Below are 6,235 nucleotides of genomic sequence, written 5' to 3'. Positions count from 1 at the left end.
TACATCAGTAAAGTATTTAAAAGTGTACTAATCTAACAAGCAAGATATTCTCTATCTATAAAGGATAGGATACAATAAATTAATAATAAATTAATTCAAACATAACAATGATTGAAATCAACATTAGTAAAAAAAACAACGAATAATGATTCACCATAATCAATATACCAAAACGATGATTTGTTTATCCCAGTGTGTCAAACCTGTATCTTTTGATGAGTCTGTACACTCTATTATGAAGTTCTGCCAAAGGAGATTACTAGGGGATGTTTCCACTCTCCTTTCCCGGTCACTATATTCATGATACAGTACTGGCTCTTGTACCTTATTGCTGCATTACAAAGTAAATATCTGCAGTCTCTTCAATATATTGTCATTTATCTGATGAAAACTTATAACTCAATTTTTTATATGTATTGAAAGCAGTAACTTTCCTCAATGTTGGTGGAACATTTCATGACTCTAGGACAAAGAAAATGTATACAAGATATCTTCTGTAGTTTTGAAATTTATGTTCGTTAATGGTAAAGTATGGCAGTTTTTTCAATTTCCTGAAAATGTGTTTTTGGAGATAAGAGGTTTTCACCCGACAGCGATGATATGTGATACCGTGGCTTTCCTAAATAAAATGGGCACATCACCATATCCCTCTATAGCTGATGTCTACAGTTGAAAATAAGCGAAGGGGAAGGCGGGTAGCCTAGAGGTAAGAGTGTTGGGCTAGCAACTGAAAGGTCACTGGTTCAAATACTAGAGCTGACAAGGTGACAAATCTGTCTCTGTGCCCTTGAGCAAGGCACCTAATTAGCTCCAGGGCACCGTACTACTATGACTGACCCTGTAAAACAACCCATTTCACTGCACATATCTGGTGTGTGTGACAATAAAAGCATTTTGGGGGGGGGGGGGGATTTAAATGGCCTAAAGCTGCTTCCCAACTCACAGGTGACATCTGCAGCCAGATCCACCCCAACTTCTGTTAAAACACAGTTCAGCACCTCAATCCAATCCCTGATGTACCTGCACTTATGTCAATGATCAATTTTGCATCTCATCTCTTTTACGACTTCGTGATATTGTGTTCCATATTCCCTTAAGGATATCAGAGTATTCAGGCTGCAATGTGGCACCATCTCAATGATAAGACAGGCAATGAGCTGAAACAGATGTGGGTTTTATGGCACATTGGTGAATCTTGACAACATTTGAAGATTGTTTGTCTCCACCAAGTAGAACAATACGTTTTCTAGAATGGTCCTGAGAGGGATTGCATATTCAATCACACTGTGAGTTTCATGAGTTCCCTTACATTTGTAAGAAAAGCCAGCAGTATGCATGGCAATCACCTGGCAACCATATACTGGGATGCCATTAATTACTTGACAATGACTGGGATTTATAACCGGAGACCCAGAGGCTCCATTAAAGCAGAAGGTGTTATAGGTCAGCACATCCAGTTTGCCCTGTATTATCTGCTCATAAAACTCTTTGTCCAACTCATTACCCAAAATGCTTCTTTGATTATCATGATGGAGCTCTGGTTTCTCCTAAATGTTTGATCTCAGCTGCATTTCTTTGTTCCACCTCTATTATGGTCGTGGAGTCCATCTTTTTAATCCCTCCATCTGGATGGCCAACGATGTAGATCCCACCTGTCTGAGGGACTGGGCCATACTTCTGAAGGAGACCTGGAGGAAATTTTCTTGCCTTTTAACGGGGTACTCAGCTCAGTATGGCATAGTCACCTGACGCCCCCACCTATCAACTCCATATTGGAGGGCAACCACTTCTGGTTTAACATTTACCTTCCACTGACCTGATCCAAGTGCGTTGTCAAAATTAAACGTGACAGTTGTGGGAACCAACAGTTGTCTTTCCCTGAAGTACACCTTTATCCTTGAACAAATGACCATTTGTCAGGATGAGGTTATCGAACAGCAGGAAACCTGTTCCTTCGATCAATTCGTGTTCGACTTTACAGACTGAGGTGGTCACTTCTGCCAGCTCTGTTAACCTGTACACTTCAGTAAAACTCTCCGGTTTCTTACACAAATTCCTCCCTCATCAACTCTATCACTTCAGACTCAGATTTCTCCTGTGGATACCTACTCTTCATGTGATCTAGTAAACCTTTAAACTGGTCGCATAAGATCTGCTGAATTTCCCTCGAATCTGGCATGGAATGTTTTTGTTTCTTATTTGCCTGTCGCTTCTGTGTCATATTCCCACTGAGGGCCCCTCCTGATGTTGAACTTGGGTTGGACTGAGAGGCCCTCTGATGTTGAACTTGGGTTGGACTGAGAGGGTTGTGTGGTGTCACCCTCAGATTTGAATCTTGTGTCAGAAATCTTTGATTTTGTGGTGCCAAGCACCTTTCTGTTTGTCGGTTCCTTTAGGAAAATTTGAAATCTGCGATCTTCTAGCTTGTTTACTACAGTGGACATAGTAATATTTGTTTTTTTGGGGTTCCTCACAAAGTGTACATGTTTTTTCAAACACTATGTCTGAGAAAGCCCATCTGCTTCCAGAGCTGACTTGACTGTATCCCCAGATTTTGCATAGATACACAGAGGGCTAAAATTCTTACGTTTTTGGTGTTTAAGTATCTCCTTGCTTGTGATATTTTCCCACCTGTTACCTCAAACAGAAAGTGACAAATGTGGATTTTTCCTGTTGCTCTTTCCCTGTGCAAGTTCTTTTCCCTGTTCAAGTTCTTTTCCCTGTTCAAGTTCCCTTTTCCCATCTATGGCCGGTGTTTTAGTTTTAGGGAAAGTGTATATAACGAGGGTCTCATCTTTCTTAATTAAGCAACATGGAAAGTGCTCCACTATGGCCCTTTTTCATTCACAATGACACTTCTCTCCCTTCACCTTTTTCATTAGTTTACAGAAGATCTCATTTCTTTTGAGAACTTCTATTATGTTGCCAGGTTCGGTACAGGTGATTTCCCCTTTATATATCAGGGCTGTGTCTCCGCTAGAAAGAGGAGAATCGGTGACAGTGTTCTTCCTGTGGAGGAATTTATAAAGAATGTTACTAATCTTATAAATATTATGTTTGTCTGGTTTAAATTATAATAAATTGTGCTTATCAAAACCAGTTAGTCATTATCATATATATAAACAAATACTTCATGATGGATTAGAAATGTGTTATTAACATTATACTGACCTTGTAATTATGAGGTTCAGACATTTTCATCTTTTTGTTATTTGAAGCCATTTGAATCTGACGATGATCGCTCTGACGATGGATCGCTCTGACGATGGATCGCTCTGACGATGATCACTCTGGCGATGAATCACTCTGACGATGGATCACCCTGACGATGGATCACTCTGACAATGATCACTCTGACGATGGATCACTGGAACTGAAGAATAAACAGGAGTTTGACGTTCTAAGTAAAGACAGAAAATGATTATGCTGTAGATACACAATAACAGTCCTTTTACATCCTGCCATATTTATAATATTAGTTATCCTGAACAACAGCAGGATTCAACATGAATCATGGACTCAACCTAACAGCCCCCCCCACCCCACCAACAGGATTCAACATGAAATTCATGGACTCAACTAAACAAAGTTTGCAGTTCGAACAAAAAGAAACATGACACCAAATCAATTATAACATGCGTTCTCACCTCACAATTTTTTACTTGTCATGATTGGTCCAATGTGATTTGAATGGGGACCACAGTTTGTATTCTCTCTTCCTCTGTTTTGGAACATTTAATCAAACCCACTTTTATCCCTGAACCTGTTTCATATTATCATGGTTATATTATCGCGTCCGAATAGAGCTACTGACTCTTCTGTCTCACCCTTCACTCCACCCTGACTACATCGCAACAAACGACGAGTATCACACACCGGGAATCTTCCCCCTCAACTGGTTCTCCTTCACATTTACAGCTCCCCGTAATCACTCCTTTCAACGGCGCTCTGTTCCTAAGAGCAAATCAAATAACCGATCTTGTCCCGAGTTGCGTGATATTGAGCGCCAGTTCCCTCCAAGGCGGAAGAAGTACACATCACAAGCACACTACAGATTACCTTCACTGACTCAACTCATTTTACACCCACACTGAACTACAAAAGAACCCGCCAAAAAACAAATGGACCCGGCAAAAAGGCCAGGATCTACTCTCCAAAAATGTCCCTCCTACTGGACCAGATTCTTCTTTAACATGTCCGTTTATGTGAGGCTCAGGTTCCCGAGCTCTTCACTACACCTTCCACTTCACGTAACTCGCCTCACTCACTTCCATTTCACTTCCAGCCCTCGACATTGTGTTTCTACTTGACACCAGTCTCTCCCCCACTTTCACAACAACTAGCCTACAGTCCGGAAAACTAAGCCTTGTTCTACTCGGTTATATTAACCGGTACACACTTCACAACTCGTATACAGACCCGTCTACATTTAGCTAACCTCGTCCAATTACTATTATGTGACATTATGTGTTTATACATAGTACAACCTGTAAAACAGGAGACAAGATACGGCAGGATAACGTTTGCGTCTGTCCCGTTAGGCTTCTCTCAGAAGAATGAGGAAGTTCCAGCAGTTCGTTCATAGAAGTGACCAGATGTGAAGACACAACGTACCATTTGCCTCCTACTACTGGCAACAACAGGAAATGCATTCAATAGGAAACCACTGGGAGGACTCAAGTTATACCCGGAATGAATCAGAAATGAAAATATTCCTCTTAAATGAAAGAAAAAAACACACGTGACCATAGATTTTACCTGTGTCACAAATGCAATTGATATCTTTCCCTTTGAGTCATTGTTCTGTACAGTGTAGGCTACTCTCACTGATAAACTGTATTCTGTACAGTGTAGGCTCTCTTCACTGATAAACTGTATTCTGTACAGTGTAGCTACTCTTCCCTGATAAACTGTATTCTGTACAGTGTAGGCCTACTCTTCACTGATAAAACTGTGTTCTGTACAGTGTAGGCTACTCTTCACTGATAAACTGTGTCTGTACAGTGTAGCTACTCTTCACTGATAAAACTGTGTTCTGTACAGTGTAGGGTACTCTTCACTGATAAACTGTGTTCTGTACAGTGTAGGCTACTCTTCACTGATAAACTGTGTTCTGTACAGTGTAGACTACTGTTCACTGATAAACTGTTATGTACAGTGTGGCTACTCTTCACTGATAAACTGTGTTCTGTACAGTGTAGACTACTCTTCACTGATAAACTGTTATGTACAGTGTAGGCTACTCTTCACTTATAAACTGTGTTCTGTACAGTGTAGACTACTCTTCACTGATAAACTGTGTTCTGTACAGTGTAGGCTACTCTTCACTAATAAACGGTGTTCTGTACAGTGTAGGCTACTCTTCACTGATAATCTGTGTTCTGTACAGTGTAGGCTACTCTTCACTGATAAACTGTTGCTGTACAGTGTAGACTACTCTTCTCTGATACTGTGTTCTGTACAGTGTAGACTACTCTTCACTGATAAACTGTGTTCTGTACAGTGTAGACTACTCTTCACTGATAAACTGTGTTCTGTACAGTGTAGGCTACTCTTCACTGATAAAACTGTGTTCTTGTACAGAGAGCAGGACTGCCCTGTCTCTCTAGACCTGGTTGTTATGATCAGGACTGCCCTGTCTCTCTCTCTGGACCTGGTTGTTATGATCAGGACTGCTCTCTCTCTCTGGAGCTGGTTGTTATGATCAGGACTGCCCTGTCTCTCTCTCTGGACCTGGTTGTTATGATCAGGACTGCTCTCTCTCTCTGGACCTGGTTGTTATGATCAGGACTGCCCTGTTTCTCTCTCTGGACCTGGTTGTTATGATCAGGACTGCCCTGTCTCTCTCTCTGGACCTGGTTGTTGAGCACTATAGGTCATTTAGACTATTCAACTTTACATTGAGATTGTGCTGTAGAAGTGGGGAAACAGTAAGGTGTTAGATCATCTGCTTGGGTTTATTACGCTGTGTTTATCACAGGCAGTCCAATTATGATCTTTTTATTCACTAATTGGTCTTTTTACCAATCAGATCAGCTCTTTTGCAAATAATTTAGTTAAAAGATCTGAATTGGTCTGCTTGTGTAAACACAACCTATGAAGTGTATCCTGTGAGCTCTGTGCGTTTCAGAAATAAACACTGCTAACTTGTGACTTGTTGCTGTTTGAATCTTTCTTACTGAGAAATACTTTTCTTACTTAGAAGACATACCTTCACATTATAATAGGCACATTA

General features: G+C 40.7%; 2 long non-coding RNA genes across 3 annotated transcripts; both read right to left on the bottom strand.

Moving 5' to 3' along the window:
• Window positions 1-901: 901 nt before the first annotated feature.
• Window positions 902-4,619, bottom strand: LOC112079724 (uncharacterized). 2 transcript variants are annotated; one of them, XR_002896034.2, is made up of 3 exons: window positions 4,488-4,619; window positions 3,172-3,373; window positions 902-3,009 (listed from the first exon to the last, which is right to left on the bottom strand). It is a non-coding gene; the product is annotated as an uncharacterized lncRNA (long non-coding RNA). The 2 variants fall into 2 exon arrangements; XR_002896035.2 differs by having other exon boundaries at window positions 3,172-3,400; window positions 4,488-4,596.
• Window positions 4,620-5,581: 962 nt separating this feature from the next.
• On the bottom strand, window positions 5,582-5,846 carry LOC139027287 (uncharacterized). The gene is made up of 3 exons (XR_011479361.1): window positions 5,772-5,846; window positions 5,674-5,733; window positions 5,582-5,635 (listed from the first exon to the last, which is right to left on the bottom strand). It is a non-coding gene; the product is annotated as an uncharacterized lncRNA (long non-coding RNA).
• Window positions 5,847-6,235: the final 389 nt, after the last annotated feature.

Source organism: Salvelinus sp. IW2-2015, unplaced genomic scaffold (assembly GCF_002910315.2).
Source record: "Salvelinus sp. IW2-2015 unplaced genomic scaffold, ASM291031v2 Un_scaffold9232, whole genome shotgun sequence".
Lineage (NCBI taxonomy): Eukaryota > Metazoa > Chordata > Actinopteri > Salmoniformes > Salmonidae > Salvelinus > Salvelinus sp. IW2-2015.
The sequence above is the reverse complement of the archived record's forward strand: the minus strand, read 5'-3'. Positions and strand labels throughout refer to the sequence as shown.